This window comes from Mugil cephalus, chromosome 13 (assembly GCF_022458985.1).
Source record: "Mugil cephalus isolate CIBA_MC_2020 chromosome 13, CIBA_Mcephalus_1.1, whole genome shotgun sequence".
Lineage (NCBI taxonomy): Eukaryota > Metazoa > Chordata > Actinopteri > Mugiliformes > Mugilidae > Mugil > Mugil cephalus.
The window spans coordinates 21405702-21428418 of record NC_061782.1 but is presented as its reverse complement, the minus strand read 5'-3'; the positions used below and the strand labels follow the sequence as shown (position 1 = coordinate 21428418).

At 39.4% G+C, this 22717-nt stretch overlaps 1 protein-coding gene across 1 annotated transcript in view; it reads right to left on the bottom strand.

Moving 5' to 3' along the window:
* peli1b (pellino E3 ubiquitin protein ligase 1b) overlaps positions 1-17855 on the bottom strand; it is a 35901-nt gene extending 18046 nt beyond the window's left edge. Inside the window, exon 1 of the mRNA XM_047603269.1 lies at positions 17471-17855. The gene's annotated coding sequence lies outside the window, so the exon portion shown is untranslated. The remainder of the gene's footprint in view (positions 1-17470) is intronic.
* Between the last annotated feature and the right edge of the window lie 4862 nt (positions 17856-22717).

The window sequence follows — 22717 nt, the reverse complement described above, 5'->3', positions numbered from 1 at the left end:
TCATGACCATTCTTGAAGAGAAGAAAGCTAATTAAGCTATCTTTCCACACATCAACTTCACCAGTTCTCTTCCAGGAAAACCTCCTCATGTGAAGCAGAATATTTCTCATACAATTCCCCGGAAACCACTCTGCTACGGGAACGCTGAACCACACATGAATAAAGTATAGGATGTTAAGTGTTTTGATGATGAGTGAGGATGAAGGGGCTGGTGTTGTTCCTCAGCACTCTTAGGGACAGCAGGAGGCTCCCACCAGATCGAAGGTGTGACGTTCATGTGGAGGTCTTTCATGTAAAAATTTCAGATAAAATGTCAGATGTCTAAGATGGATCTGAACTGGACAAGACACTCTGTGTATCAGTAACTGCATGGATGTGGCTTGGCACAAAGAGAACTTTGACAGCTCTTTTTATTGGACTCAATACAGTTGCACATTGCATATGTTATCTAGGAAAATACAAGTGCGATAAGAAAGGCATTTATGAATCCCCAGGAGAGGAAGTTGGACAGGAGATGGATAATTATTGGCACTTGTATGACACTTGTGACACCTGTAACAAATTTCCTTTTTGGAGGGCTCTAATCCGAACAAGTTATTTAGGCCCGTCTTAAAGTCGCCAAGAGCACTTCCAGCTCATACAAACTGTTTCACAGACTCACACTTTTTGCTCCCAAGTGTGATGTGCTGTTAACAAACTGATAAAAATAGAGCTACTTTCAGTGTATCACCAGCTGAAGAATTACTGCAGTTGTGAACTACTATCAGATTCAAAATCCAGGGAGGGTGGAGGTAGCACTTACAGAAATCACACCAGGGTTCAACACATTTAAGTTAACACAGGAGCTTGGCAGCTCATTCAGGCGTCTTAAGGAGGCTGTGAATCTTTCCTGCTCCTTCTGACAGGAGATACTACTGTGAATCTCAATGTAAGCCTGAGCCCCACCTGCTCCCCTGATAGAGGGGGTTAATCCCACTAACCCTACTCAGGCACACTTGCAGCATTATCAGAGCACTCAGAGAATGTCCTCCAACATGTAAAATCCTCGCTGTACGCACACATGCTCAGATGAACGCGGGGTCAGTAGTGTTGAGGGAACTGTTGTCTAAGATTTGCCAAGAATTGATTTTTACTAACAGATCCAGACACTAAAGACCAAAGAAAAACACATCTGGTTATTGAACACGCGTCCAGAATTCAGATATATCGCTCAGTCTCCACAAACACGTCTCACACCTTCTTTGTACCCCGCTCAGTCACACAACATGTAATGTTCATGCTGGAACACTAGATATACTCTGAATGATTTAGACTTCAAACTTTAAATCAACAACATTTGTCTAAAAATTTCTATTTTCCCTAATCGCAATTTTATAGTCGTGACTGTGGGAAATGTTGGCTACACCCAACAAATATTATCATTATCAGTTGAACTACCAAATTTTGGCAAATACACACACTTACTAGTTCATTGGGGACACTAGTGAAAAAAACACATTCTGATGTAACAGTCCTCTACAAAAATATTGACTTCAGGGTATTCAGTATGAGTTTAAAATAATTATGTACCGAGGTGATGTGTTATTTTTATTATCTGGACATTAAACAGTCAGTGGGCTAATGATCGTACAGTTGAATTACTATGTTTCTGACGCTATTTCCACAGCGTCAGAAACATTAAAACAGCCATGAAGGGAAAATGAAAAAGGTGCAAAAAAGTGCATTTTTGTGCTCAACAATGACATGAAACAGAAAAAGGGAAAACAGCAACCTTATAATACCAAATGTTTTAACTTGAAAGACTTAATCAACTATTAAGATTGTTGCTCATTTATTTTATTTTTTATTTTTGGTTTTAACTCTGTAGATAGTTCACGCATTTGGATGAGATTGGGAAACAGGCCATGATCTACATGTCTGCCTGACGACCAGAAAAAGGAGGAAACTGTTTAACCCCTTGTACACATGTGTTGTATGGGTGTGTGTTTAATTTTGTAAGCGTGTGTCTGACTTTGTTCTTAGCCTCAGCAGCCCTGCATGACACAGAGCTCGGTGTGGCCGGGTGCCAACTGCTGCTTAGCTACCGAGACACACAGCGCTACAACAAAAGGGCCAGGGCTTGGTGAGCCTGACTTTACTGGCCGAGGTCACGAATTTCAACAGCGTGCTGCTGACAGCAACAACAGCAACCTCACACTTACAAAAGCCTTCATAAAACTTTACTGCAAGCAGGCACGCATGACACCTGCCATTCCCACTGAGCTCGACACATGACAAACAACTGTACGCACACACGCTTCTCGATGTTAGCACGGAAGCAGGGCAACAGCTGCACTTCCTCTTTTGAATGCATCACCAACTTAGCCACGGTGCAACGTGTCAAAGAGTCCAAACAGCCATTATCAGACAAACAGAGCCTGCATCATTCCGCAATGTCACATTCATCTCACATGCACGGGCTTTCGTGTTGACCTAAAAGTTGTGCAGTGCTTGAAAAGGCCACTGTTGATTCATCTGATAACTCACTTTACCAGGAAGACATGACGATGTTTCACCATGTAGGAGGTCCTTGTTTTCTGTCCCCGTGTGGATATTGTGACCAGTTCGTACACAAATTTAGCTGCCACAATGTTGAAGTGAGCACGTACCACTTTTGGCTTCCAGTTACTCTGTTTTTACTCTGTATATCTGTTTCCCTGACCATTCTTGTGTTGGCTGTTTACAGATGTTATATAGGTGTCAGGTGTGCGATCTCTTGTCACACGAACCAATAGCTTAAGGCCAGTGGTTATTGTGTATCAGGACCCGCGGTGCCCTAGACTTGGCAGATTAGTTAACACCATAGTTCCCCCTCTGAGTTCCTCTTTGTCCGTGACCCTGTTAAGAGTATCTTCTGACCCATTTCTGGTTCCTGACCTACCAGTCGAGAAACACACACTTTTGTTTTCACAATGTTTTCACTTTGCCATGCCTGTTGATTCTGAAAGTGTGTCACCCTTCAGCTTACCATAAATAATCACAGATGCCTGGTAGAGGCTGTGATAAGATGATAGAGATGATAGGTGTCTTTCTTTATGGTAAAGTGGTCTTGTTATGTGAAAAGACAACACTGGATCTGGCCTCTGATCGCCAGACCAATTTTTTAATCTGGTTTCAAGTCACCAAATTCCTTCCATTTCATTCCAAAACACGCCTTCTATTTCCTGCAAAATTTAATGGAACTCAAAAAAAAAAAAAAAAAAAAAAAAGGCATCGATGTTGCATGAGTTGTGTCATATCTCTCTTCACGAAAGGCCGTTAAATCACAAGTCAGCACATTACATTAACGAGCTGCCTCCAGAAAGTGTTTAGAAACCTGCGGGTGACATGTATTAACTAAATTCTGTGTTTCAGTATGACGCTTAAAGAGCTGCTGATATTCTCCCTGCTGGGCTAAAAACTAGACATCAATACGATGTGGGCTGAAAGTGGATGAACTGTTGTGTTAATGCGTGCATGTGTGTACAAGTGAGAAATCTAAAGGAGGACGCAATAAGCATCATCTCACAACTTTGTGGCCGCTGTGATCTTTGTCAGAGCCCTTCATGAAGAAGGTCATCACACACCTCATCATCCTAGCATTACTTCCTCTCCCCACATCCTCCAACGCCGAGGCTTTCAGGCATCTCACACCTTTGAGTGACGTTCAAGTGAGAGGCTTTGAGCTCCCCAGCTGTTTCATGCTGAGCAGCAGCATCACGTGTTCTTCAAACACAACAATTTTCCAAAAACAGAAAGTCTCTCTGCACCCATACCTCCTCTTCAGTCTTTTCATCTGTGCGTCCCCTGACATTTTGTTCCCTTTATAATAAATGGCTGACTAGATGAGGGCAGCTTCAACATCTTACCATTGCGTGCATACGCGATCACCTGTTATATTGTACTGTAGTAGTGTGAATGTCATTCATGCCATTTTGTCTTAAACAATAATGAGCAAAACAGGATTTCATGCTGCCCACTAGCATTAACACTGTACATGTAGCACACCTGTGAGATGATGCTGGCTTAACTAACAAATGTGAGTAGAGGACAAAATACAAGTTAATCTTGTCTCTGTGAAAACTGTTTAAAAAATAAATCTGAAACAAAGTCAACTAGACTACTAACTTCATCCAAGTAGCTTCTTTTGTTAAAAGCTGCCTTTGTTTAAGCTTTGGATCATGTTTGTTGCTAAATATTATCATCCCATGTTACTATATAGTATATAATAATTTGGAGCACTGTCTTAAAGTAGGATAGCTGAGCAGGCAAATCAGGCATCCATCCAAGAGCAACAATCCCTCGCTGACACTTTCCATCTTACCACTGGTTTAGAGAGATACAAAAAACAACAAGGGTAGAGAAGGAGTTGCAAATAATCTGCAGGTGTTTCAGTGGTCCGAGGTGTGGGGGTTTGTCATTTCATGAAAATATTCGCTCTCACTGCAGATAGTTGGACTCTGCGGGAAAAGGAGTTACCTCACAGTCATGGTTTACTATATGTCAGTGTCCCACCTTCTGTGGAAGGTCAAAAAATAGACAACAGAAGCAAAGCAAAAACTCTGACCAAAAAACAAGATGTGTACTGAATCTCCCTTTACGCTACACTATTTTTCAACCTTCATCCACCTGCTGTGGCTAAAAGTAACCTGTAGAGCAATGCTGAATGCTAACAGCGACAGTGACTTTTTATGTCTGACCACACTCTGGATGATGGTGAACAAAAGTAATTAAACTGGTATTTTTACCAGTATAAATACTGGTAAAAATATGGTATAAAATGAGCAGGAAATAACAAACAAAACTGCCTCCTTTTCCAGTAGAATTGAATGCTTTGGTGGTAAAGGTAGAGGTTTATGGAAATGTCATAACACACCAGTTCCCACCCACACCACCTTTTTCTGACTCTGAGGTCAGGTTTCTATTTCTAGGTTGTTAACCAAAGCTACAGTAAAAAAAAGTAACACTATAGCAAAAGTTTAATAACACTTAAACACTTACTGATACCAAACACAAACATTTTTAGAAGCAGTGGCAATGTTTCTCAAAATAGGAGTCTTCACATCCTCTACAAATCCATGGGTAGGTGTTTAAGAGGTCCAACGCAAAGTTCAGAGAAAACAAAAGATGGTATAAGAGAAAGCGTGCTCAGCTGATCTACCTCATGCTGCTAAGAATCTGACTGACCTCGCCTCCTCTAACAAAAGCTTTCTTTGTCAAATTCCCACTGCGAGAGGAACTCCAGCCCACTTAACCCGCGTCCTGTTTGGAAAGCAGGGTGAGTCTTTCTGCTCAGAGGAAGAGAAAAGCCATATCCATGTGTTCACGGCCTTGAGGAATGAGCCTTCAAGGACAAGAGGTGATTGCTGGAAAGATCAAACCCTGCTGTTGCTCAGGAGTACGTAGAAAAACATCTACAGAAATGCATACGTGTTCCATATGATGTCCAAATAATGAGAAACACATGACAATACATGAAAAAATTACAAAGTAACTCAGTGCTTTATAGTGTAAAATTAACGTTTGTCTACATTTTAGAGCCAAACTCCATCTATTGAGACCTTCAATCAGTGAGGGGTGACGGTATAGCCCTCTATGAGCGACGGGTTATTTTAGCATCATAACATAAGACTCCTGAACTACTACAAAGTAACCTCAGTTAGAGGCTCCAAAATGAACTTAGAGGGTGGAGTTATACGCCTACAATTAGCCCATATTCTCCCATTAAGTGTGGCAAAAGAAAATAGCATTCTGTTTGATAACAACTACTTTTCTCCATAGGGGTGAGGCCAAAGCCACGTCAATGTCTAAAATCAGAAACCTCAACTTCCTGTGACAAAAATCAGCTGCTCGGTGGAAGAGCCAACTAGTTAGCCAGCTCATAGACAAAAACTCAAATTGGTAGCTGGAATATGGTTTCTTGAAGATGAGGATCCCAGATCATTCCAGATCTGAATGTTCTAACTTTCAACCAGTATATGAGTGTTATTGTTATATACCACTTCAGTCCAAATGAACTGTTAGCTTCTTAATCCCTGCAGCATCAGGTCAAAGCGTTGTTTAGCATGACACTAAACCACACAACAGATCACAACCAAATGTAAAGTAAGGTTTGGTGGAGCCTGCAGGGTAAAAACAGAGAAATCGTACAAAATAAAAAAAGCCATATGGACTTGGATATTAGTCATCTGTTTATGGGCTTGATAGAAGTAAAAAGGCATAAGATGAAAGGTTTCCTACAGCTTCTTGGAATGTCTTTCATTGTTTTTCCAAATGGTGACTAAACTGGAGCATTATGCAGCACATCATGCTCGAGGATTTAACGATTATAGGAAAAAAAGAAGACTGCAGGCTCTGACCATAAACCTCATCCTTGTTAGCGGTGTTGGTCTTAAAAACTGTTTTACCCTAACAACACTGAATAACAAGTCAAATTGTGTGTTAACCCCACAAATTATGGTTAAGCATTTTGGAGATTTCCGTTTGAGCATTGGAGACGGTGTGCGTCCACCAACAGGGATTTTAATACACTGCAAATTAAAATGAATTTATGTGTGTTGTACGGATATGAAGTCGTTTTCAGACACCCTCTGTCTGGTGTCCAGTGTGCACAATTGCACGTTTGGGTCAGTGGAGATGGATTGGTTTCCACACAGAGAAGATTAGACGCTGGATGACTCGGAAACTGATCTGTGAAGAGGAGGAGGAGGAGAATGAGGGGGAGAGCTGGCAAACCTGACGGCAGATTAATATATATATATATATATATATTTATTTATTTTCCAGCTTTTGAGTGTTTCATTCTAGCTAGTTGTTGTTTGGACTCGACCGACCACTGGACATGAACAGCTGGCAGCAACGTCCAGAACATGAAAAGAGAGGAAGGAGCGAGAGAAGTCTATCCCAGTCACCTGGGACATTGACAAAATCAGGAATGTTGAGGCTCTAATTTTAGGTCTCATTCATGCCTCACTTTCCATGGTCTACATTACACAATCGGGGTTCATCTATTGTTTCTTCTTCTACTGAATGTAAAGATATGCAACCAGCATAATCGTCTTTTTTTTTTTTTGTAAATGGTAACTGTCCATCCTGACTTCAACAGGAAATGATCAAACTCTCTTCCAACAACACCACCTCTTCTGTCTCAAAATAAACCCTGGCACATAAAAATAATTTCCATCCTGAAGAGACTATAAGCCAGCAGAAGACCTTATGACAGGAAAAGTAGCGTTACAGTAAATTAATGTAGCGTGAATTACGCCCCCAGAAGCTCAGCTGGATGTATGGACACAGATAACACAGTGTCAGCCTCTCACATGTGCTGCTGAGTGTAATATATAATGTGTGAATGCATGCGTCATTTAAATATACATTCACTGATCATTCTAAAGCTAAACCCACACAATAGACTGCACAAGAGTAGGGAAACGTGTTTGTCTGACCATAGGCATGCCTTCATCTCAACCTGCTCCAAAGTGATTTACAGAGTCAGTGTGTCGATGCACACAGGAAGTCCCAATTCCCTGCCCACTCACCAACAGACACACAAGTCTCGTGTTCACTGGTCCCTGGAGGCTCTCTCTTGTGTGTCTCTGTGTGCATGTGTGTGGTCCAGTATTTGCACCATGATGGATGAAACCCCACTGAACTCCAACACAATCACAGGAGACCCATGTTCAAGACAGCACACACCGCTGGAGATTCAACCTGAGTAATGCACTTCACAAGAAATTCACTCACATAAACCTCCTCTGCAAGACAAAAGAAAGGTTCAAATTTGCAGTAGTCAATCCAGTGGTGGTAGAAGTACTCAGATGTTTCATTTAAAAATAGCAATCAATTTTCCATAAATGATCAATAGATAAATAGATTACCTTTAAAGGTATTTCTGAAGTTACTGAATATATTTTGAATCATTCTTTTGAATCTATTAAGTAACAAGCATAAAGTACAACATTTCTCTCATAAATAGTCATCATATTTACTTCTACAGCATCTAATTGTGCCTACATGACTTGATTACATCTAAATATGTATCTGTCATCACTGGATCTGATTTCATTTGCCCGAATTGTGTAATTTAAGCAGAACTTTCAACAAGACAGTCTGCCACAAATCACAAATGAAGATGTGATTGGACAATAGACTTACAATAATGGATAATGAAAACTGTCCTTTCCCAAAATGAAAAGAGAGCACATGCTTTCTAACATTGCAAATAAAAAAATAATTACCTTCAGCCCATGTGTCATTTTTATGTGAGGTAGGTCAAATTACCTCCCTTTTTATGGAAACATATTAGGAGCTATCCACACTATGTGGTACTGGGATCTTCGAAGTAACCATTAGCTTACACCAGAGACCTTATAAACCTCTAACACAGTGAGTCTACACAGACACCAGAGTGAGCCAATATTAAGCCACACTGAGCTACTTTTAAGAGGATCTTCCATAGCTGTGACAATAATGGAAAAATGGAGTAGTCTGCAACAAGGCCGATTAAGATAATCCACTTGGGTCGGATGCCAAGCACTTGACCAGAGGAAGCGTTGCCACAACAATACTCACACTCATCAGCTATGAACAGCCAGGCATGAAATATGTGGTGGGGGTCAGGAAAAGGACTTGAACATTAGAAACAAGGTGAGGAATGTAAACCCGGGCCGTGTTGTTGAAAGCAGATGTGAGGCTAGTGAAGATGGCATCAAAAGCCAAAACCAACTCATGAAGACGTGCTGCTGAAAAGTCAACATACACCACAACCCTGGTCCAATTTGAACTGTGAACATTACACGTCAACCGAGGTTCCAATACAATTAAGAAAAATACACATTTCTAATTTCAAAAGTATGCTTAGTGCACCCAAGACAAGATTCTTTTCCCAGGACAAGACTTTTCTGGTGCATGACAGAGCTACTCACACCCCCTCCCGCCTCTCAAAAAAAAAGCAGACTGGAATTAGACCCTTTGGCGGCAAATTCCTGCAGAGAATTAAATTAACTCATCATAACAAACTACCAGTTGCTCTGGAGCCTCCGAGGGAGTCTACTGCCTGAATCTATGATGCTGAGGCCACTGGACTGATGAACTGTCCAAGGATCAGACAGCTTGGGTCGACTAGAAACCATGCCAAGTGGCCACTTCTCTGCGAAGAGGTGAATCTGAGTCATACTAAACTGTCATGTCATCCAAATGTTTCCCTCTTTCCACAATACAGTATATAAATAAAAAGCAGCTTAGGAAGACTAATTAAAAACAGCAGTGGTTCCTGATTTTATTTTTTTTTCTGTTTGTAATATCCGTATGAATCAGACTCCCCAAAATCTAACTTGGGCTGCATTAAATTAAACAGTAAACCCTATTGTGTCTGGTGCGCGGAAGGAATTAACTTTCCATGAGTGCCTCCAATTTGTAGACACTAAACTATTCATGAGACATTTCCAGAAAGTCTCTATTCAGGGTAAGACTGATGAGCACTGTGATGACCACTGTACTTTAACCATTGTTATCATTTAGGTGTGTTCAATGTCTTTAACTCTTCCTTATTTTCTCCCTTTGGGCTGAGACACACCAAATCTGTGGTCAGATGTTTTTTTGCTTTCCTGCACTGTTCTAACTAGTCGGACCACTAAAGCTGTCTTTTCAGCCACTTCAGCGTTTTGAATCGGCAGCAGAACAATTGGATGTTCAGTTCAGAGGACCAGAGCATGAAACAAGAACCAGAAGAGACAACAGTAAACAAAACAACGTTATTCAAAGCACAGATTGAAGGCTCTTCTCGTTTTACATCTTCATCTAATCTGAACATTCAAATGCGCAAATATTTTCATGACAACATGAACTGGAGACAACTGATCAGTATAATTCAGAAGAAACCAGCTCTATGATCTAATAGTAGCTCTTCTCTGTAGCTCTGAAGAGTTATTTCTGTTCCTGCAGGCACAGAATGCACGTCCAATTTCTCTCCTCTGCAGTCCATGTTACTGGTCCTCCCACCAACAGTCCGAAAACAAATCCTATTTGATAAGAAGATATTTTTCTGTCATATGTTTCATTCAGTATTTAGTTTTGTCCCAACAACCACATGGTGACTGGGACAGAAGGATCCATTGGGTAATGGTTTCAGTTTCCAGTGCAGGTCTATGCTTTAACAGAGAGGCCTACTTGTTTTCCTGGGAGGAGGTTTACCGATGACAGGAGGCAGTGGGGAGAAATAGGAGGGCTGGTGTTCGAATTACGGCCTCATTAATGATTCAGTGGGTAGAGGGCAGACCGGTGTATAAACCGAGACAACAAACAGCCTTGTTGGTGGACGTGCTACAATGTACAAACCCTAGCACAAAAATGACACAATAACAGATGCAGACACACAATATAAGCACCTAAGTGACTGTGCGAAACAGACAATCAGACACTGATCCAAACAGTGTGCAGTGGTGCAAGAGACATGATGTATGTAGACTAGACATGTAAACACACTGTTAAATTACACTGACTTACGTCTTCAGCATAACATTTAATTATTGACCTTATGGCTACTCTGAGTTTGTTCCTTCCCCTTATTTGTGTGAAAGGTGTGCTTTATGATGTCCTTTGAGTCCACAGTGAAGCATACTGTGACAGTACTTGTTGTTTTTGGTATCAACATATAAATTTAACAGAACTGAATTTGCCCCTATCTAGTCAGTGACTCAGCTAAGTTGCTGCTTGTCCTTTTTGTTTATAATTATCTCATATTTATGTGCAATCATTGTGTATCTGCTATTCAGTCTTTATTTCACTTTTTATTTCCATTCTTGTGCGTGCCAAAGAGGATACACTTGGTTGGTTTTCTTGACATTTCTTTGTGTTCACTTTTTTTGGGGGTGGGGGGGGGTTTACTCGTCCAATTCGAGGGTGTTATGTCTTCTTGGCTTTTGCCTGAAAAAAGGAATATCAGTCCCTAGGATGTGTAAACAGATTTATGTCCCACAACATCAGTAACACAGAGAGCCAAGTGTCATCTACAAAGCACACAATGTGACCTTCTTAGGAGCGTGCAACAGCAGAACTGACTTAAACGATTCATGAGCGCTCAGTGGAAAATGACACAACTAGTATTTAGGACATTCGGAAACTAGTTTATAATGCTGTATGTAAAACACTGTCAAACTAAAATCTTTAGTAATCCAGAGATGTATACATGTTAAAAATGGTCTGATTCCAGCTGTTTGATCAATAATTAATATTATTTACTGATATGAGAATTTATTTTTTAGCACTATTTTCTTTATTTTGTGTTTACTGTTAAAGTTTGCTTATTGTTGAGGAGAGAATTTCAATTTCAGGTGTGAGCTGCTAAAAATTAGCATTAACTCACTTTTATTGCCTTGAATGGTTTAACAACAGCATTGCAGGCGACTCTAAACTTTGGAGTATGTACTGTCTTTGCATGGAATTCTGAAACCTTTTAGATACACACTCATTTTCCATAACATTAGGTACACTAGTGATAACTAATGCATTCTAATATAACAGTACTGCACTTATTCTCCTTCATGACTGTTATAATGTTCAGTTTAAGTTGAAAGAGCGACAGAAAGGTTGTGATTCAACTGTATAATCATTGTGGAGGATCTAGTTTTCTGTATTGAATTAAACACTACAATGTTTCTGTTATTTGCATAGCAAGTGTTGGTGTGTTGGTACAGTACAACAATTCAATTGTAGTACAAACCACAGCTTCCAAAACGAACAGTTAAATCAACAGCTCTCTCAGTTATTTTAAACAAATGCTGAATACCAGAACGTTCATGAAGCTAAGATTTAGTGCAGGATTGTTATATGGGAATGCATTTGTTTTTAGTGTGGACCTCAACTGTCTGTGCATGTTTAGGTATTTCAAGTTTACTTTTAAGACGCAGGACTCTTACATCAGAATATTTCCATGTAAAGGCCTTAGTTCTCGGAGCAGTGAGATGTCAATATTTCTCTACTAACAGTCACTACTACGGAAGACAAAATGAGTGGGAAAGTTTTTTTTGGGGAACTGGTGAACATTGCCTTGCTCCAGGGGGTAAATGTAGGCCTAATTGTGCTGCACCTGGTCATAGTTTGTAATCATTAGCCTCTTGTCCAGCCAAATGAAACGAGCTAGTGCATAGTGTGGCTAACATTCAAGCTTCAGTGGAGTTAGCTTGGGGTTTTGACATTACGTCCACCCCAGACTTCTGCTTGCTTCAGTTTTATAAATTATGCATTTAATTTACTCTCAGAATTACCATCTGTGCTTCATATCTAAGTAGCATTTGCTTTGTCAAGTACAAAGACTGAGAGACTGATTGTTCAATGGACTTTCAACAATTATTGTCCAGGCTTTCTCTGCATTTACAGAAACAGCAGTGCTCCCTGGGGAGGCTACAACATCCACAAGTAACACACTGATCCGTTTGTGTGCGTCTATGTGTGTGGTAATGATGTACACAAGCCCATTTGAGACAGGAAGGTTGGAAAGTGAAGCAGGAAATGGTGATCAAGCATGATCAGAGGGGGGTTGATAATTACAGGGTTCTCGTGTATGGCTCCCATGTACATTTGAAATCATCACATCTCATGTGTGTGTGTGTGTATGTATAAGGTTCCATATTATATCAGTATTTTCAGCTACAGTCGCCTGTTCGAACAAGCTACACAGAAAGGAAACCACAGAGATTGTATCTTGACACTCACAAACCTTCTTTCATGTTTTATGCAAAACCTCAAGAGTACTTTTATTTTCTGCTCATGAAAGTGAAGAATTCTGATGATATAAACGGAAAGTGGTGCAGTTTAGCTACTGGCTGAGGTTTGTGTCTGGGCAGAGAGGTGTTGTGCACTTCATCAAACATACAGTTGAAACAAAGAGGTGAAAAGGGTAAGATAATATTCTGAGGTGACAAACAGGCTGCGTTCAAAGTAGGAAAAGGACAGCATCTTCCATTTAATAGATTTGGTCTACATTTGGAGGAGCTGGGACGTATCTTTAAAGAAATTACTGCCAAGAGGTCCTGTTCTACTATAAATCTATTCAGGGGAATGTGTGGCTATATTTGCCCAAAGTAGTCATCTTTCTTCTTTTTCATCAAGCCACATTGGTCTTCTTTCTATTTTTACCAGTGCAGACAGAGAGGTTAAAATTTATATTTTTTTATTTCTACATTTAATTAAAATTATTTTTTATGAAAAGGTCTTTCACCAACACCTTTCAGCACTCTTTGAGTCAGCATGTACCAGTTTTTTTTTTCCCTGAACTCCACCCAAGTTTACAAATAATTATTCTATTCATGAATTCAGCCGTTGCGCCGTTAAAAGTTAAAAAAAAAAAAAAAAAAAAAAAAAAAAAAGGCTCAACGGCTTTTTGAAAGGAGCTGGACAGCCTGACTATGTTACACTGTTGTCTCGCTCTTCTGACTCAGGTACTTTCATATAAACAAAGTGTGAAAGACAAACTGAGTGACTTTTGACCATATTCCACCCTTATGCAAAATTACTAAAAAAAAAAAAAATTAAATAGCTCCATTAATTAAGGAAAATACCTTTTCTGTTTAAGGCAGGTGGTGTTTTGAAGAAGGTAGACACTCTACTGGTACACTACCTGTCCATAATACAATCCTTTCACAATATGTGTTACAGCTATTAAGCTCTAGGAACCGTAATCATCCATAATTCATGGGATTTACAATAAACTGTTTTCCCCGCAACCTGATTTTACATAATTTATATGGTAACATGTGTGGTGACCTACAGGAATAATTTTATTATTCTTAGACGATATGATCAAAAACCTAATAAGCTCCCAAAAGCATATTATATGGGTAATCTCTATTGCTATGTAAATGAACAAAGCCAACCTGTATAGCATTTTAGCCAATAAATAAGGCAGAATCTAAACTTGCACTAAGGTGTGAAGGTTATTTTAAAATTGTGTGCTTAAGACTGATTCATGTCAGGGATGGTGAACGTTTTTTAGACTATAAACAAAAAGCATTGTTTGTATTGAAATACTAACAAGCCATAATACCTTGAAACACAACGGCCGTAAGACAGTGCAGGTTCTCCAGGTTAAACTTGCACTTGCACATGTCAAAATGCTTACTGTGAATTTGATTGATTTGTGGTGAGTTCAGAAAGAACAAGATAAACCTTCGGCAGCCTGGTCACATCCAAAGTCAATGCAAAGTGTAGAAAACAGGCGTGTTTGTCTCAGTAGTAAAAAACGTGGGAAAGACGAGGCTGAACCAGCTAAAAATATAACTGGACCAACAAATCCTATCCCTAAGGAACAATACCTGTTTATTTCAACATGGTGGATAACAGATAAATTCAAGCTTTGTGGCTTCCGTGGCTCGTGCCATCTATCTGTCTGTCTGTCTGTCTGTCTGTCTATCTTTTGCAAAGTTAAAGCTGTTTTTGAGATTTGCCCTCGAATGTTTTTCCTAAGATTTTTATAGACTAAATCATTGATCTACATACTCTTGCCAATGCCAAAGCATTAGCTACACTGGTAAGAACAAATGCATTCTAATATAACAGTCCTGTTGTCGAAAAACAGCGTCATAAATGGGGTAATTTTACTGGATGATCATTCCGGAGGATGTAGTTTGTGCTGCTTTTAAACCGGATTGAATTAAACACTAACGTGTTTCTGTTGCCCTAGCCCACTGACTAAAATGGGGTTGTCAAAATAATAGAATCATGTGTCGCTACAACACAATGCAATTTAAAAGCTCTGCAAACCACAGCCTCCAAATTGAAAACACAGTTAAATCAGCAGCTCTTTCTGTTATTCATGAAGCTAAGATGTAGTGCACGACTGTTATATTAAAATGCATTCATTTTCACTAGTGTACCTAATAAACAGGTAAGCATATACTGAACAACAAAGTGGGCATATCTTATACGGTGCCTGTGCCTGCAAATCTACAAGGACCTAACAATGACTGACAAAATCCAGAGCATGGGAACTGTCCTGTCCATGGGAACTGCAGACTGCCTAAAGCAACACTATGGAAAATACACTGTTGGTTTAATGCACCCCCTCCTCTTTAATTCCCTACCTTGCAGAAACAAGGCCATAAAATCATGCCCACTGTCTGACCCACTTTCCATGACAGACATAATCTGCCTGCACAAACTTCAGCCTGTTTACCAGCCCAGTGGAGAGTAAGCCGGGCCGAGAGGAGTGTGCCAAGCTTCTCACACACAGCAGGGAGGAAAGCTGCTGCTCAGCTGCACTGACAATTACACTCTCGGAGCTCGTCGGCCCTCCCCAGTCAAGCTGCACACCGCAGGCACGTGCACATGGAGCGATAACTGCCAACACAAAAGGCTTCTCTCTTGATCAATTCACTGTATCACTGAGGTTTAAAGGGGTCTCTAAACGTCTCAACATATTGAATGAACATCAAGAAATGAACCACTAAATGTTCACTGGCATTTAACGCATTATTTGATTTACTTTTACTTTCTCAGCTTGACTCAAGGCTATAGTCCTGTCATCCCTCTTCACACTTTGGCTGCTAAATGCACAAATACAACAATGTAATGTAACGCCACGATGAAAAGCTGAACACACTGATTCACAAAATAGAAAATGTAAAATTTGCTTCAACTTACTAAAAGTTCTTTACAACGTCACTTAAAAAAAAACAGCACTTTTTAACTTTTAAAAGTTATTACACAAACAAAACTTTGTATAATTTGTTCTGTAATGTTAACATTTTAACACAAATTATTTTGACCATGACAGGGGCTTCAGAAGTTGTAAATAGTCTCACCAGTTTGTGCAATTTATGAAGGGTAGCTCGATTAAAACAAATCAACATTGCAACAGCTACAACATCGATTAAGCATACGTTCATCCCAAAACTTGCAAAGCCGCATTTATTTAACTGATAGTAAGCACATTTGTAATTCTGTTAAAATATTTTCATGGCCCCGCTGGATAATAATTCTTGCTGACACTAAACAAGAGCGCACTTAATCTGTAATTGAAATAAAAATATCCAATGCTAATTGATTTATTTTTCTGTCCGGTCCAAACCAGACCCGAGACTGGGAGGCCTCTCTGTGTCCCCATAGACTGAGTTACTAAGGATACAGGCAGCACTGAGCTTCCATTAAGACATCAGAGCTCTCTCCGCGCTCCCGTCTGACACCATCGGCTTGGATTTCCTCCCTGAAATTGAGACTCTAAACCACACCACACCGGAGAGCATTCACACACAAGCATGTAGGCAACACACCCTACACGACCAACACCGGCACCCGAGGGCTCGACATTAACAGTTTCTGCCATTAATAGGACGGTGAGGATGCAGATAGTGCAATAATCTGCACAAGAAAAGTTCTCTACACCAAATACAGATTTATTTGATCACTGTTATTGATCTGACTATTAAAGGAAGTCCCCTACACAATATTGCAGAACACTGATTGCAACAGAACACCATATATACAGTATGTTCTCTATAAGTTTTGTTTATGCAACTATTGTGCTACTATCTTGTTACTCTGCTTTTTTTTTTAAATAAAATGAAAAAAAAAACTGGAGTCCTGGCAAATGCTGGAAACTGTGTCACTGTGCTGAAAAGTATAGTCATTGTCAAATGACAACTGCATCCTTGACTGTTTTGTTATGTGTGTAACCTACAGAACAGACACAAAATAGCAGAGAAAAGTTTAAAAAGTTGATGTGCAGTAGTATTATTAATATCTGACTGTCATTTGTGTTTTAATACAAACGGCAGCAGTTAAGCTGGTAAATAAAGTGGCCACAGAGACAGTGGAAACGAGGCGGGAAACGATGTTTGTCTCTTCCAACATGGAGAATTTATCACATCATCTCTTATTAACTAAGACAGCAAGAGGATAAGAAAGGAAGAGGAGAAATTAGACGGGAGAAAGAGAAAGGAAGAGGGGGAGGAGGTGGTGGTGGAACACATTAACTTGCAATCAAAGCTTCACTAATGGCTATTGTCCGTGCATTTGCTTAATTCCTTATCAGGCAATGTTCCCTTTCCCACTCCCGAGCCCCCCTTCCTGCATGTGACAGGTCAGCATGCAGACGGGATGCGATGTAAACTAATACCTGCGTCTGTGACACAAAGATACAGACAAGCCACCAAGCTTTATCTTTGCAGAGCTGCTGATTTCTACTCAGATAAACACAACCAAAACAGGTGCGTGAGTATGTGTGCGAAAAGAGAAGGAAAAACCCTTGACAAAGATCTTTGCTGCTGCAGCACTCATCGTGACTTACCTGCTGACTGACAAAAATTAAATGGGGTAAAGTCGCGTTACTAAATGTCCATTGTCTCAGAGCCAGGACAAAGCAGGTGACAGTTAGAGCAGTTAGCCTAATAACAGTAAATGTTGCTGCCACTATTTTCATTTCAAAGCAAAGTCAGGTGGCTAGTAAACGTGTACTCACTGCGATATAAATTATGAAATCCTGTTATTGTCCCAAACCTGCGGACGATGTGAGCTGCTTAGCTTTTTCACTCCAACTTGCTGGGGCTAGCAGACTAGCTAACGTCCAACCGGCAAAAAAAAGAAGAAAAGAAAAAGGAAAAAAAACGGAATTCTTAATTTCTCCGATGGTTTACCCCGCAAAACATGATTAAACCGTACCACGTAAAAATAAAATGGAAGCCAGCGAAGGGTTTGTGTTATGTGTTCTCAACCCTGCTGGACTTTACAACTGCTTGCCGTATGAGAAAACAGCCACGGTGTTTTATTTTAGATGACAGCCTCTCCGCGGTGCGCTGTCCTTTGTTGTGAGCATCTCAACGTAAACACACTAGCGCCACTCAGCCCTTCGCTCTCTGAGTCTGAGTCTGAGCATGCGCCGTAGGAGGGGACTGAAAACACGGCGACGTCACCGCAAAGGATTCTGGGACCTGGTGTTTTTCCCAAGCCAAAACGAAACTAGCGTGCTCGGAGTAATAGTAGTACTACTACTACCACTATTTATCTTACTTGCATACATTTTTAATAGAAGTCAATTAATGATAATAATGACAACAAATACAAAAATAAAATTCAACAATACATATAATACATAATTAAATAAAGAGGTTAAAATTCAGTTAAATTTGAATTGTATTTATATAGCGTGAATAACAATTGTTCCAAGACACTTTACAAAATTTGTCCTGAAACCCTCCAGAGCAGCGAAGATGACAAAAGTGGCAAGGAAAAACTCTCCTTTAACATGAAGAAACCTTGAGCAGAATCTATCAAAGATAAATACATCTGACTACAGCAAACATGTAGAATGATGATGATACAGATGTTTGAGAATATACAGTACTGTGCAAAAGTTTTAGGCAAGTGAAAAAAATGGTGTAAACTAAAAATGCTTTTAAAAAATGGAAGTAAAATGGAATAATTTATTTTCATTAATTAACAAAATGCAGTGAATGAACAGAAGAGAAATTTGGTGTGACCAATCTTTGCCTTCCAGACAGCATCAGTTCTTCTACTTGCACACAGTTTTTGAAGGAACTCAGCTGGTAGGTTGTTCCAAACATCTTGGAGAACCAACCACAGATCTTCTGTGGATGTAGGCTCCCTCAAATCCTTATGTCTCTTCATGCAATCCCAGACACACTCCATGATGTTGAGATCATGTTCTTCTTTATTCAGTAACTTAATGGCCTTGGCTGTATGATTGGGGTCTTCATCATGCCGCAAATAAATTTAATCAATCATACACCTCCCTGATGGAATTGCATGGTGGAAAAGTATCTGCGTGTATTTCTCAGCATTTAGGACACCATTGATCCTGACTAAATCCCAACTCTATTTGTAGAAATGCAGCCACAAACTTGTGAGGAACCTCCACCATGCTTCACTGTAGACTGCAGACACTCATTATTGCAGCGCTTGCTACAGCCAAATATTTCAGATTTTGACTCATCAATCCAGAGCATCTGCTGCCATTTTTCTGCACCCCAGTTCCAGTGTTTGTGCACAGTTGAGTCTCTTGGCCTTGTTTCCGTGTCGGAGGGATGGAATTTTGGCTCTAACTCTTCCATGAAGACCATTTCTGGCCAGACTTCTTCAGCCAGTAGATGGGAGTACCTGGGTCCCACAAGTTTCTGCCAGTTCTGAGCTGATGGCACTGCTGGACTTCATCCAGTTTTGAAGGGAAATAAGTGTTTTTCATCAAGTTTCCTTAGCCAACCACTGCGTCTACGATCCCACAAAATCCCTGACTTTGTGCTAGTGTAACTATAAGGACTGATGCTGGTTTGAAGGCAAAGGGTAGTAACACCAACTATTGATGGCACTTAGAGTTTTCTTTTGTTTGCTCACTTTACATTTTGGAAATTGAGAAAAAGAAACAATCTTTATTTATATTTTCAAAAGCATTCTTAGTCTACAGCATTTTATCCACACCTAACTAAATTGTTTGCACAGTACTATACGTATATATATTAAAATAATGCAAAAATACAAGTATATCGTATATCTAATATAATGTAGATGAGATAAAGAAGGAAAAATAGGGTAAATCGAGAGATGTCTTTGCATACTTTTGTTAGTTACATCTAATCAGTGTTGCAGTTTGCATCTCAATTCAGCTGTCACTATATCGCGAATATCTTTTACACCCTTTCCTTTTGCAAAGTAGAATATTATAATGTAAAAATACCTTTTGATAAGACTCATAATACAAGTGTTTAAAGGTTCGGCCTGGGTGGAATGAAATGATACTTGTATAACCAACTGTCTGTGTTACTCCCATTTCCATGTTTATCTATATCTCCAGAATGCTTCATGCCCTATTTCTCCTCTTCCTCCACCCCTGTCTCTTCATGCGTCAATATGCAGGTGTGTGGGCGTTTTCTAGAAATTAAGCTTTTGTTTTAGAAACCAACAAAACAGAATAAAACATACAATGTCTGACCAACTCAGGGGAATGAAATCTAAGATAGTTTGCAGAACTGTTTGTGTGACATCATTTAATTTGTTTTCGGTACAAATAATGAAATTACTGAAATGTTCTGTTGCACACCTTAACTAATAGAAAATTCCAAACAGTGCAAACAGTAACTGTATAATAAATACAATTATACAACATACATATCTAGATAAAACTACAGATCCAGATGAAATGTATGGATATTTTATGATAAAGTCTCTGTAGATATGGCAGCGTTTAGAGAAAGAAGCAGCATTCGTGCTAACGGCAGGAAGTTTGATAAAATATACAGTACATACATTCATATGATTTAAGAAGAAATACAACTGATTTGCTAAGCTGCAAGTTAAGCTGCTAAGCTGCAAGTTACTGCACACTGCATTCCTCCCCAACTACCCAATACTGCATTCATATATTCATGTGAATCATCCAGGTAACTCATCTGTAGTAATAACTATCATCATAGAAATAGTTTTATGTTTGTGTGCTCTTGTTTATTCTTATATCGGAAGCTTTATGAACACAGAATGTACCCACTAAGTTTTTTCTAGAATTAATACTTAAAATGCTGGTTCTTTGTGCATCTCCTATGAGTATCATGCACCTTTGTTTGTATTACGCGTACGTGCTCCACCTTGAAACTTAACTGCCCTCCCGTCTCTTCTACCACCTCCCTCTTTTTTCTGTCCGTCAAGGTTTTTTTTTTTTTTTTCACCACCATCAACTTCGTGCTTGCTCTGAGGACTTCCAGCTCAGGGTTGTGCAAAGAGACACAATTGTAATTGCTATATACTGTATATGAAATTTAATTGAAAATTACAAAGACATCACATGGCAACACGAGTTGAATCTAATAAGTAGATTTAATATACTCAGTCTAGTAACAGAAATGGTCTAGAATGAGTTGATCTGCATTAAGACATAAATTTAATCAATTATGATCGTGGCTCACATGTCATTGAGCTTATTATAATTATTATTATTATTATTTTCAACATATCTATATTCTAACCAAGTGTTTAAATACAGACAGACACGTCTGCTGCATGTCCCATGTTTACTTCATGTCGCTCACATAGTCACTTTCAAATTAAAAACATGCAATAAACAAACAACACAAATACTTCAGTGCTTTTGGTCAATGCTAAATACAGTTCGGACTGATATACGACCAACAATAGTAGTAAGGGAAACACATCACACATGCAGGCATGACTCTGATGTTGTACAGCAGCTCACAGAGCAATTCAATTTGAAAAAATAATAATAATAATAATAATAAATCCAGAATTTAATACAGTCAGTCAATATCTAATAAAAGACCAACAATAAGTGTTGCATGTTGTAATTACGATGCTAGAACAAGAAGTGGAAAACTTAAAAATGGACACCTGTTGGAAAAATACACATGAAACAGATTGTTTTTCTTTAAAGACTTCAATATGTCCCAGATGTTGAACGAACATTCACATCCAGCTGTGTGTATATATATATGTCTCCTTGACATTCAGTTTTACCAGATGACAGTTTTTGACATTGCATTTATGTGTATGTATACACAAAAACGCTTGGCTTAAGAGAAAGACGACCTGAGTGGAAAAATCAGGGGAGGCCAAGGACAGATTAAACAGAGCTTCTCTCGTGGTAATCACACAACTCTCACACACAAGCATGCTTATTTTTACTTTGCTGAGACGCCGTAAAACACACACACTTACGTTTGTTAATAAAATACACGCCTGCTGCTGCACTGGATGCCAGAAGTAAGCTGTGGGCGTTGCAGGTTGAAGTGGTTTTCAAGGCAGAGACTGAAAGAAGACTTTGCCTTTATGACATAAGAAACATAAGTAACTGTGTGTGTCCCTGAAAACATGCACACACACACACACACACACACACACACACACACACACACTCTCCCCTATGCACACACCTTGCATAATCTTTGCGCACTTTTTAATCTGTGTTTGAGCCCTCCTGTTTACGTTGCCACGGTTACAACGCCAACACATCTCCTGGACGTTTCCAGGGTTGGAAGCAGCAGACACACCTTCCTTTGATTCCACTGGTGAATGCGCTGCAGCCAGCGTGCTTCGCTCCTGATGGATGTTTTGACAAGTGCTTCTCTTTCCAAGAGCCAATGGACTGCATGTCTATGTGAAGCTTCAGGAAATCATGAAAAATGTCGAGACACATGTGGTCTGATCACAATTCTCAGGTACACGGTGGATCCTGCCACTATGTGTGTTTTCACACCACACCAATACTCTTGATGTTATCTGCAACGTTTATATCATGCTATCTTGAAATAACTCCACAATCTTTATGTTATATTTATATGTCTTTATATGAGCATTCATAAAACATGTGCTGTTAGAAGACATAGAGGTAGAAAATACTGTCATGCAAATTAAATTGAGAATAAAAAAGCATTTACAATTAATGCAAGCATGAAAACAGGAGCCATTTTTAAATGCATTGTCAGGAATGCATTTAATGAATACAGAAGTTTAAATTTCCTAATGTGCACTTCTTTACAATTTGCATGCACTTTTAATCCCAAAGTATTCATGTCCACTTGGAAAACATGCAGCTAAAGTGTCAACCTTTGTTTCATATACACGTAAAACCAATCACAATACCATGCATTAACTGTTATTATATATTTGTTTTAGTTTATTTTAATTTTTGTGAAATGTTGTACGGTGCCACATTGCAAGACATGGCAAATAAGTAAAACAGTTTAAA